The sequence below is a fragment of the Acanthochromis polyacanthus genome, chromosome 15 (genome assembly GCF_021347895.1).
Source record: "Acanthochromis polyacanthus isolate Apoly-LR-REF ecotype Palm Island chromosome 15, KAUST_Apoly_ChrSc, whole genome shotgun sequence".
NCBI classification, from domain to species: domain Eukaryota; kingdom Metazoa; phylum Chordata; class Actinopteri; family Pomacentridae; genus Acanthochromis; species Acanthochromis polyacanthus.
Window position 1 is genome coordinate 14,537,151 of NC_067127.1, and position 12,737 is coordinate 14,549,887.

The following is a 12,737-nucleotide window of genomic DNA, read 5'->3' on the forward strand; positions in this document are numbered from 1 at the left end:
CAGAGGTCAGCTGCTGCCTGGACACATCCATGATCACGCCACTGGTGGGACACAATTGTACTGGATTTCAGCTGAAGGCTGTTGTTCTGTCCAAACTGAGACATTTTTATTGTGACATACCCTCCACTGTTGTTAGCTTTTGATTCAATAAATTTTTTTGAGATGAGGAAATCACTATTGCATGTTTCTAGTTAAATACCCTATTTTTATGATATATCACTAAAGCATGCACTTTTTATATTTTCCATCAATTTCACCCAAAAGTTGAATAACTATTTGTGAGCAGTGTATGTAGACACATAATAGAAGCACATTTCAATAATATGTCTGCTGCAGTAGTGCAGTTTATCTACCTAGATTGGTGTAACAGTAAAAAAAAACACATATGCTACTGATGTTTCTGACTAAAATCTGCTTGAAAAGCACAACTGCTTATCTGTCAAAATGTGTGTAACAAAAGTGTGCACTGAACACTGAATAAAGTCTCTGTAGATTATAGACAAAATTTGCATCTCTCATCACAAATTTCTGTTTATTCACCCAAAGTGCATGAGTAAAATACAAAACAGGTGAAGTACTAAAAAAGATTTATTTTCTAGAAAAGCCAATAGTCAACAATGCAGTTTAATTCTGGGACAGTTGCTCCAGCACCGACGCCATGCGTCCCATCAGTGCAACCAAGGTTTTCATTCATCTTCTGGATGTTCTGGAGAATGGCAGAGGTCACGTCTTGGTGTCTTCCGATCTGTTCCAAGAACCGTTCCTCTGACCTCTCCAGATACTGCAGAGGATCCAAAGCAGCTTCCTGGTTCCCTTTTCCTGCATAAAAGCACCAAAAAGTACTAGTTGTCAGTAATTATTTTCTATTTTCATAAACACAGTTAACTTAAAGTAAATGTTCTATTTTGTGATTTTAGGATGGGTCAAAAGATAACATACTGATCATGTTGATGTCTGCATAGTCTAAACAGATCTTACTTGATTTGGTCTGTAGAGAGGAGGACGGCGTGGAGGAGCTGCAGGACGGAACCAGTAAGCTGCAGACTAGTGCTCCTGGTAACTGGACCTCATCATCCAAGGCCGACAACTTAATAAAATGAACAAGACATGCTGTTGATAGCATCTGTAATACAAATGATTTTATCCATTAACTGATTTATTGCTTTGTCCATACAATGTTAGAAAGTGTTACAAATAATACCTGTAATAATTTCCAACAGTGATAAATGCCTTGTTTTATTTTACAACAAAAAACACCAAAAGCATCTGTGTATAAGAAATCAGTGCATTGGATTTCCACATCTGCAAAGCTAGAAAATCACACATCAGAATTTTACCTTGAAATTATGAAAATAGCTGCAGATTACCAGTACTCTTTACTTCATTGTGTTAACTTGATCATTTGAATCAGTTTTTTAGACTTGTATTACTGATACGAAACATAATCAACACATAAATTAAAATGTGTTCGCAAAGAGTTCACTGGTTCTTCAAGGAAAATTTCAATGATAACCATATAGTTCAGTAATATGATTAATGGGTCATTGTGTAACAGCGTGGGAGGTTCTGAATACAGGTCTTGGACTGAAATATTGCTGCTGCTTTCCTCCGGTTTTATAAGGAGTTGTTTCATAGCTTGTTAGCTTACCAGCGGCTAACTGGCTGGCAAACAATAGTTCAACGCCAACCTCCAATCAGTGATCCGGTGTCCGGACCGCGTTAGCTGGCGGAACGTTCATAATACTGATGTGGGACTGTTGTAGCTAGCGTATTCATAGTAGGATAACAGCAGGATGTTGGAGAAATAAAACTTACCATTATCAGGATCGCTGGTCTGCATGGCAGACTCTTAGCGCATCGCACTGCTTGAATGTCTGTGTATTTCAGGCCGATTTCAAAATAAAACTCAATAAAATTCTCGTCCGGGTGAGTGTCCTTCATTGTCGCTTCGCCATACGGACATGTCCCTTCCGGGGCTCGGTAGGAAAAAAAGATTTGATATATATATAATGAAAGTTGATATATATATATATATAATGAAAGTCGATATATATATATAATGAAAGTTGATATATATATATAATGAAAGTTGATATATATATAATGAAAGTCGATATATATATAATGAAAGTTGATATATATATAATGAAAGTCGATATATATATAATGAAACTTGATATATATATAATGAAAGTTGATATATATATAATGAAAGTCGATACATATATATATATATATATATATATATATCAAGTTTCATTATATATATATCAAGTTTCATTATATATATATCAAGTTTCATTATATATATATCGACTTTCATTATATATATATATCAAGTTTCATTATATATATATCGACTTTCATTATATATATATCAAGTTTCATTATATATATATCAAGTTTCGTTATATATATATCGACTTTCATTATATATATATCAAGTTTCATTATATATATATCAAGTTTCATTATATATATAATTTCCTAAACGGCATGCCATAAATATATATATATATATATATATATACACACACACACATATATATACATATAGGCAATACTCCAAGTCTCATACTCTCTAGCACACACATGAACACACACTCAGCCAATCCCAGCTCTTCAGTATCAGTCCAGCTGGCACTGAAATGGATTCTTTGATGTTGGCAGAGGCCAAAAAATCTGCTGGAATTGCATGAAGGAAAGAAGTTGTGAGTGTTTCTGCCAGTAGTACAAATATATTCGCTCCTGTGCTGCAGGTAATGTTGAGGCAGTTGGAACAAAAAAGTTTTAAATGACTGCAAAATTTCCTAAGATCTTTTTTTTCCCCGAGTAGTGCCTGTTTGGGCTGCCAGTCATGAAAGGGAAGTGGACGCTTTGTGTATTTCTGACTAATTATTGCTCTGAAAGACTGATAGAAATGAAATACCAAGGACATTTGTATTCAAGTCTTTGTGTGTGAACATTTAGACAACCAAAACAATTCCACAGTCATTTGTTACCTCTTTAAATGAGTCTTACAACATCCAGTACACATTCATCAATAGTAAACAAGTACTGCAATGATCACTGATTGCAAATTGGTTCCAATTATCTCAGCAAAAACATTTTTTTTCATTCCAGAAATATGTGTAATTAGCATAAAAGATCTTTAGCCTTTTTTTCCCTTTTGTGCAAACAGATTTGTTAATAAATGCTCACACACACCACACAAACCAAACCATTACACTAAAATGGGACAAGACAATAGAAAAAGATTATCCATTTTGCCAGACCGTGCTGTAACATAACCACAAAATTACATCAAATACTTTGAGCTCGCTTGTTGCAGCTCCAGAATTTTCATATACATAGATGAAACAACCTGAAAAAGTTCAGTACATCTGTAGGTCTCTGGACATTATCATTTGAGCTCACTGCAGCCCCCACTGTGGCTGTAATCAGGCCGGTGTCCCATTTTCACAACACTGATTATTCTTCAGCTCGGGATCAGAATGAATCCGTGATCAAAGACCAGCTGGCTTCTCACAGTAGGAATCCTGAGCTCAATCCCAGATATGAAAGAGAAGTGCTCTCTGACACCTGTTGATCGAAATAAAGAACTACAGCCACTTCTAACAAGAGCTATTGATTCAGTAAGTGCATCAAACAGTGGGGAGTCTGATAAAACACAGAGGAAGGATGATAGTATTCAAGTGCAGAATGCTTTCGTGGAATGTTTTGGGTCATGCGGCGATAAAGAACTTTGTTGTTGCTCAAATATTCGTTGTTGTGACTTTACAGTGAACAAGATTTGGTGGCGAGAGGGTTAACTCTTTTAATGCGATATCTCTGTGATGCACTTAGGATGTCCAAGGACCCATGAATTCCTGTCCTGATAAGCTGTCAGCAGCATTGCCCCATCTGCAAACTGTGCGCTCGTATGTGTGTGTATGTGTGTCTGTTAAAGGGGGAATTGAGAGAGCGAACGGACAGCCTCAAGGTTATATGCTATTAAAAACAAGACTGAATAAATTCCGCCTAATAATTCATAATAATAACCCCTCTGTTTGTTGGTTGCCGGTTTATCCCACGTTCATTAACATGTTGGCCTCATGGTGCAGGGAGAAGTGGGAGTGAGGGAGAATGATTAGAGGGCATATGGAAATGATTATAACCTGCTGAAGTGGAAGCATCCCAGATCCACCACACTGACATACAAACCTCTTATGAACAGTGAGGATTAAGTCAATAGTCTGGTAAGTAGAAGTTGGTGGTGCAAGTGTACAGTGTGTGCATGCACTGAGGTTGAGTGTGCATCTGTCTCACTATCTCTGCTTCGTTATATTGAACTCTCTTGGCTCGCTCTCGGTCTCCTTGGCCGTCACTTCCTTGTTCATGATCTGAGGCTCCTGCGGCGCCCTTGAGTGAAGAGCCTTGATTTTTCATGTTTTGAAGCCAACAACTGTCATTCTGGTTCACCTACTTCTTCCTGGATGTCGTTTTATTTTTCCATACCGCTAAAAATAATTGACAGTGTCTTGGGTTAATACATAAGTTATATTTTTGAATGCACACTGTGATGTAGTGTTAACACAAACGGCAACAATATAATCAAGTGAGCTCAGGGAGACTGGAGAGTGGTGCAAACCTGTTTAAAATCACACTCAACCAAACACAGCATGAGGACTGGGTTGCATAACTGACATCAAAGTCCAGCAAGTACAAAAATTATTTTCACTTCTAAATTTAAATAGTGCCTTACAGATAAAGGTGGTGTGCTCGACACCACAAGGAATTATTTTTTCACTCGATTTAATATTCTTCTGTGGGAGAAAAGTAAGTGTAACACTGGCATCAGAGGCAAGTGTTGCCTTTCTTCAACAGAAATCCTTTCTTGTAGTTGTTCTATCATCAGTCTCTGACATTAACTTGAAGAATTTTGATCAAATTCCTTCAGTTGCAACATTTCAAATACCCCCACAACAATTGGTTCCAAATCTGGGTTTTGACAAAGCCATTTCTTCTCTTGGAAACATTCTTTGGTGGATTTTTTAGTGTTTTTAGGACCATTATTCTGTTGAAATATCCAATTCTGATTCAGCATGAGCTTCAGACAGATGACCTCACATTATCTTCAGTCACTTTTGGACACGATACAGGATTCACAGTCAAATCAATGACTGCAAGCTGTCCAATCCCTGAGGCGGCAAAGCAAACCCCAAACTCTCACATTTCCAGCACCGTGCCTCACAGTTGGTGTGACATTTTTCTCCTGAAGAGCGGCCTTTGATCTGCGCCAAACATGTCTGTTGTTACTGCAGCCAAACAATTCTATCTTTGATTCGTCAGTCCAGAGCACATTATTCCAAAAGCTCTGCTCTTTGCCAATATGTTCATTGGCAGACTGTTTTGCTCTAATGTCCTTTCTGGACAGAAAAGGCTTTTTTCCTGGCAGGACTCCCATGCAGGTCAAATTTGTGCAGTCTCTAGCTGATTGTTGACAGCGGCATTTTCTAGAATTACCTGCAGATCCTGTGGTGAAATTTGAGGGTTGTGTCATTTGTCTGGGTGTATCATCTTTTTCAATGGGCATTTTTTCAAAGGGGATTGAATGTTTGCTCATCCAAAATATATCAGAAAAACCAACAGCTCCCATTGGATGTACTTATTGTTTCACAAATCGTATATCTTTCTCAGAGCGCAGTATTCAGCATGGTGTTTTTGAACAGTTTTGTTTGTATTTTGACATCAGTCGGAGCAGCGATGACAGGCGTAATGGGAAATGAGGAAAGAGAAAGGAGAGAGAAAAAAGTGCAATAAAGATCCCCAGTCAGATTTGATGCTGTTGCAATGTGACTACACGGTCAACATCGTAAATCCCCAATGAGTTCCAGCCAATTCGTCACCAGCAGCTGTATCAAGTGGCTGGTGAGATTAATGTAGTCTACTGCCTCGTTAAAATTGTCACAGTCCGAGGAGTAGATTAATTAAACAAGAGCACACACACATTAATGAAAGTATGTAATCTGAAGTCCCCGTGGCTGCTGATGTCGACTGAATCCCGAAGTTAAAAGATCAACAAGAAAGAAGCCAGAAATGACTTAAATACATTTCTGATTATAAAGCCTTTTGCAACGTTGGGAAGTCAGCACATACAGCACAGTGAGCCGCTTTCTAGTTAAAAGTAACTTAAAGAAATTTAAGTATGAACTAATTAGTTTGATTTTGAGCAATTGTTTCCTAAAGCTAAACCACCTCTGACTCATTTTTGACAAAGTACTTACAGCGCCCTCCATAATTATTGGCACCACTGGTTAAGATGTGTTGAAAGCCTTAAAATGAATTCAATTTTTATTGCAGAAGCATACTCTCACACTGAAAATTGCAGAAAAATTGATTATAGGAGAAGATTGGGTGCTATTTTGTTAGCAAAAAGGGGGTTGTACAAAGTATTAACATCAGGGGTGCTAATAGTTGTGGCACACATGATTTGATGTAAAAGAGTTATTTCTTAATGTGTGAATTTTTTCCCTACTGAATAAATGCACTTGAATTAAAGATTGGATTTTCCTCTTTTTTTCATTGTGGTTCTATATTATTTAGAAAAAAAAATGAATTTATTAGAAGCTAAAGAACACAGCTTAACCAGGGGTGCCGATAATTATGGAGGGCGCTGTATTTCTGTCACAGATTACATCAGCGATTGATCAATGTTGTAATGTGTTACTGTCAGATCATTCAGAAAAGGCTACACTAGGCCTCCACTGTTAAAAATGCGACACAGTTTTTAGATAAAATTAGCGAATGCAAATTAAGAAAAAGCTCAGCACATAAGGAGGAGGTTAATGTGGTGGAGGCAGTGAAGCAGCACACAGCGTCGGCATAAATGTGTTAGCAGAGTTCTAGTGAGCGGAGTGAGACAAGGATAATGGCAGCGATGTGCACCTGGATGTTATTAGCTGTGTGTGGAAAAAGACCCAATACAGTTTTAAAGAGGCGACTCTGTTCAGTGTGACAGTGATAGAAAGAAGTCGTTCTTCACTGCTGAGCTGCAACTACAGTGAGGAATAAGACAAAAGGGACTCAGAGAGCACACTCACTGCCTCTGTTGCCAATTACCTCAAATGCCACACTGATGTGTATTCGCTCTTGAACTTTCTCCCTGAAAATGTCACTTTATGTGGAAATAGCAAGTAAACAGCATTTGACACCGATTTCTGCTTCAACCACTTTCAGTAATGACTCCAGGCTTGTTCTGACTCTGCCCTGATGCGTTCAATGTTTGTGCTATTTCTGTGCGCTCCCATGTTGTGTTGTGCCGTGTTGCTTCATGTTATTATATTTTTGCTTTTTTTTTTTTTTTTGGTGTTCGGTTCTATTTCGCGTTCTATTGTTTCACGCTAGCTGGTGCTAAACTGCAGTGTCATTTTGTGTCACACCATTTCGTGGCGTGTCGCGTTCTCGCATTTCGCGCTCCGTTAACGAGCAGGTCAACAGCCTCCCATCCAGAGTTAAGAAGAGCCTTGTCCCTAAAAAAAGAAGTGTCTAACAGCAGCAGGAGGATGGGACAGCATGGGGGACGATCACACCTACAGTCTGTTCTGCCGCCTCACACTTAACACAATTATTACTGCGCACGTGTCAGAAGGTCTGCCTCCTCAGCAGCCTTTTCAGATGTTTTCTCGGTATTCTGTCCACATAAAAGCACAAAACAATATCAAGTAAGTAAGCTTAAGTATGTAAGTACAAAGAGGAAAATGTCCTCAAAGAGGTAATAATAATGGTGCTCAATGCAGGCAGCACATGAGTAAAATTCCCAGAGCTCCTGGCCACATTATTAGAATAAACCAGTGGTTCTTTCTTTTTCATCTGACGTACTCCCAGAGGTCTGTCAGACGGACTCAAGACTCCCCTCATCAACACCACCTTTAATGCTCAAAAAATGCATTTATTTGAACTCAGTTTAAATTGTATCTCCTTTAATTGTTTAAGTGGTTATTGTTAAAATATTTTTTATAAGTTCAAATTGTCACTGTTTAGTTCAGTTTGAGGTGTTTCTTGATTTTGGAATTTGATTATCATCATTATCTTGGTCTTTGTGTGAAGAGCGAGTGGTGGATCTGACTGAGAACAACCGTACAGCAGCAACTGTCAATCATAAGGTGGCCCCGCCCTAAAAAATATCTTGCTTTATTGCCTATTTTATTCTAAATGGGATCTTAATGTACAAAATGAACATGATGCTAAATGGAAGGGGACTTGAAACTAACAGCCGAGACCATAAACTGATTACTAAGCTGTTTACTGACGTAATAAATCAAGTGAGAAGCGAGATAATGTTCTCATAGATTTCTATTAAATCAGACTTCTTTTTGCAAACAGAGAAGTTGCCCCCTGCTGGCTGTCAGAATACAGGTCTAAGTCATTTCTACATTGGCTTCAATTCCACCCACAGGCTACATCAATCTTTTATATACACTCAATTTTATTAGCTCATAATTTGAACCGTCAGCCATACTATAAGGTAGTAATTTCAACCATTTAGTCACTTATCACCATAGCTTATCTAATGTCATCATTTGTTATGCATTACTTTTGGCTATCTGTTATTGCTTATTCATTACTTTCAGTTAACAGTTCACTTTTCTGCTCAACCCTGTTCAGGGCCAGTCAATTCTTTAATTAAATTGTAATTTCTGTTTTTTCAGATGAGTTGAGCTAATCTTTCAACATACCCCTCAGCTACCGCAGTACTTGTACCCCTGGTTGGGAATCACTGGAATAAACTACTTCAATTGCAATTTAACGGTGTATTATCCAAAGAAGAGAAGTTTCAGCATTAGCTGTTCCAGCCATGCTGATAAATCCAATAAAGCAGGCAAAGGGCTGGCTGCTAAAGCACAGCTAATGTTTGAAAAGCAGCATTAATCTAACAATTGAGTCAGTGCGGCTATTAGAATAGGGGTAACTGCTTATTTGAAACATTCTGCCAAGCAGTCATGACATTTTAATGTGATGTAACTCTAACTTTTAAATTGTGTCTGCAAGCTTTTTTCTTGAAAGTCTCCCCCTGCTGTGCATGACCTTCTTGGTGTGAAGTGATGCACAGCATGGTGGTTAGCATGAAGGCGTGGGCAGATTCGAGTCCACTTGCATAAATTAGTCTCCTTCTCTCCCTGTCAGTGGGTTTTTTTCTTTCTTCTACAGAGTTAAACACACTAGCGTTTGACACGTTGCTCAGCTGAGGGGTTTGCAGAGAATGCAAGAATCTTACAAAACATTACTGGGCACAAACCTCTCCGGAGAGCTGAGTGTGTGTGGTGTGCATGTGTGTGTGTGCGTGTGCTTGGAGCTGACAGTGGCGGTGAGAAGAAGGTGTCCCTGTGCTGTTGACACGGGTCACAGTGGCATGGTGGAGGAGCAGGATGAGAGAGCTGTAAATGGGGTCAGGGTCACTGACAGCAGAGGAGATTCAGCTAAGGATGTTGGTGACACAAAGCTTTTTGTTTGACATACTGGGGTAAATGGGACTTCAGTGTGTCGTCACTCGTGATGTAAGGTGTTGTAAAACGCATGTGTACAGCAACAAGACATGTCGAATTTGTATCATTGCTGGATTTGATCATTGTGTTCAACACTTCTTGTTCTGGGTTGACAAGTCACCCTGTAAAAAGGGAACAGAAGCATCCTCACTTGGGTTCAAATATCTCTGTGAATAGAGAAAAATGGGTTTGTGGCTGTAGACAGCTGTCTAAAATTTCCCTTTCTCACTGCTACATTGCACAATTTAAAACTCAAAACAGCACAGTGTATTTTAAACAAACTCCCTGTTATCTAGAGTTCCTCTGAAGAGAAATCATATTCAGGTTTCAAAGATTTAACATGAAATTACAGGATGCTACTGTCTGCTCTAATGACCACAAGCAAAACATCTTTGACAGCTCCAGCAGTAACCTAAGCCTTCATTAACAGTGTTCGTTTTTTTCTCACAAGTCATATTTCTGTTACGTAATTTTAAGTAAATGAGAAGCAGCGATGTTGGATTCTTTTAGAACTGTTTCATCTGAAGTCAGGTTCAGTGGGGTTGCAAAGATTGTGAACCCATTTTTTTAAGTTTCTGCACAAACATGACCTAAAACAGCATCAGATGTTCACACAAGTTTTAAAAATAGATGAAGAGAACCCAGTTAAACAAATGAGACAAAAGCATTATTAAGTGGTTTTCTATCTACTGAGCAAAGTGACCCAATATTACATATTGAGTGAGTGGCGAAAGTCAACGAACTTGAAGGAGGCGAAATTAGAATCAATGGGATGAATCAGGTATAAATGGCTGCTTGTTTTGTTTAACAAACAGGGATCTACCTAAGCCTGATGGTCACATGTTTTTCTAAATGTGTCATGGCTTCTACAAAGGAGATTCTTGTTTCTGTTGATGCTCCCACCTAAAAGACTCCACTAATCCACAGTTAGAAAGGGAGATTAGGAGCAAATAAAGGAAATTCAAGACCATTGTTAGCCTCTCCTGGAGTGATCAATTTACCAACATCACTCTGAAAGTTAGGCTGTGAGATCCCAAAGGAACCCATTGCAACCTCTAAGCAACTAAACGTTTCTCTCACATTGACAATATTCACCATCAGTAGAACACTGAACAACAGTGGTGTGCATGGTGGGGCAGCATGGAGAGAAACACTCACCTCCAAAAAACATTGTTGTCCGTCTACAGCTTACTAATGATCATGTGAAAACGTCAGAAGGCTTTTGGAACAATTTTCACTGGACAAATGAGATCAAAATTCAACTTCTTGTATGAATGAGAAGTGCTATATTTTAAGAGAAGAAAACAGTACACCCTAGCATGAGAACCTTATCCCCTCTATGAAACATGGTGGTGGTATCATCATTTGGGCTTATTTTGCTGTATCTGAGTTAGAATAGCTTTCTGTCATTGATGGAATGATTGCTTTTACAAAGAAAATGTCAGCAACAGAATGTCAAGTGAAAGTGGGTCATGCAGCAAATCAATCCAAATCAGACAAGTCACTTGACTAGAGAACAGTTAAAGAAGAATAAAGTTAATGTTTTGCAATGGCAAAAGTAAAAGCCCCACTTTAACCCAATTTAAATGTTGAGGAGGGAGTTGAAATAAGCAGTTCATGTGAGGAAATGTATCAGTACACAAGACATGAAGCTGGTCCATATGAAGAAATAGCTAAAGTAACTGAAAAATTACATGCAGGACTAAAAAACAATTGCAATTATTGCTGCACCATGGAGTCACACAAGATACTGAAAGCAAAGATTCACATAACTACCACTCACAGATATAGAATTGCTGATCACTTTCTTCAATAAATAAATGGCTAAGTATGGTGTGTTTGCCTTGTTTGTTTAATTAGGATGTTTTTCTCAACTTGTTGGTGATGTTTAAGGTCAAATTAATACAGAAATAAATCGGGCTCACTAATTGTACAGCACCTCTGTATATAGCCTTTAAGTAAACATGTAAAAAGAGAGTCTCTGTCCAAGCATGTTGTCAAAAAACTGCAAGCAAACTGTATTGTCTGGTAACTTCATTAAGTGCATCTATACAGTCTACTGCAATCCGGTATGGAGCTGTTGTTTAGGATCATACCACATTTTACAGATGCATCTGATAATCTGGGTACTGGGCGCAAAACTAATTATGTTTTCTATAAATTTATCTCATTCGCTGTGTTTAGTTAATTGATGTTTGTTGGACCAGGAGCAGAGTGTGGAAATATGATCACAACACAATAATTCAAAAGTGTGCTCATAGGAACAAACACATCCCACATTCAAAATTGCAGCCAATTAGAAGTAATTACCTACACTCAAAGAATATAGAAGGATGATACTAACAATTACTATAATTTGTGTAAAATGCAGGGGAAAGTGTAAAGCACTTTGCTCTGATTAACACAGCTGAATTCATAGTTTGACACTGTTGGTTTCCATTGGAATCCATTGGTTTCTAATACTTTTGAAGTCTTTCTAATTTTCTAATAATGTAACAAAAATATTTTTGTAACTCCCTTATGTGGTGTATCACAGTGAACATCAAGTCCATAAATTACATCAATTTTCAAAACCAGGAAATGTATTAATTGGTACAAGAAGACATCCTTAAACTGAAAAAGTAGTGCTGTATGCAATGGCAACATGGTACTTTAACAATCGAATTTGGTATCAAGAATTATTTATTATTTTATGGTAGATGGTCTATATGTACTTGTATATAATGTAGTTTTTGGGCAGTGTGCACTCTAAAAAAATAATGTGTATGATCAACAACAAAAAATTACCAGTTGTTTTGATTTGACATATCCTGAAATCAAGAAAGAAAAATTAAGTTATCAAGTCAACTTCATTAACTTAGTTAATTTCATCAAATCATGTAACAAAAATGAGTATAAATTACACACATTATTAAGTTCATACAATTATTGACATTATTATGCTGATGCAACCCATCAATATGTTTGCTTAAAAGGTTGATCTAAATCTTGACACCTTGCATTCAATTAAAAGGTGTGAATAGGTCATTTGAATTACTTTTTTGAGTGTGGAAGAATATAAAGATGTAAAACTTGAAAACTGAAATAAAGTGTAAATCCAAAAAGTTACTTTCCGCCCTTGAAAACGGATTAATTAGACATGAGTGACAGTATGGCTTCACCGCTTCACTTCTAACAGCAGCACTTGGCAGAGCTTTTTATGATCTCCACCCA

The 12,737-nt window shown here is 37.8% G+C and overlaps 1 long non-coding RNA gene across 3 annotated transcripts; it reads right to left on the reverse strand.

The window, feature by feature from the left end:
- Nucleotides 1-570: 570 nt before the first annotated feature.
- Nucleotides 571-2,086, reverse strand: LOC127537614 (uncharacterized). 3 transcript variants are annotated; one of them, XR_007947340.1, is made up of 3 exons: nt 1,816-2,086; nt 979-1,123; nt 571-819 (listed from the first exon to the last, which is right to left on the reverse strand). It is a non-coding gene; the product is annotated as an uncharacterized LOC127537614 (long non-coding RNA). The 3 variants fall into 3 exon arrangements; XR_007947339.1 differs by having other exon boundaries at nt 979-1,087; nt 1,816-2,080; XR_007947338.1 differs by lacking the exon at nt 1,816-2,086 and having other exon boundaries at nt 979-1,805.
- Between the last annotated feature and the right edge of the window lie 10,651 nt (nt 2,087-12,737).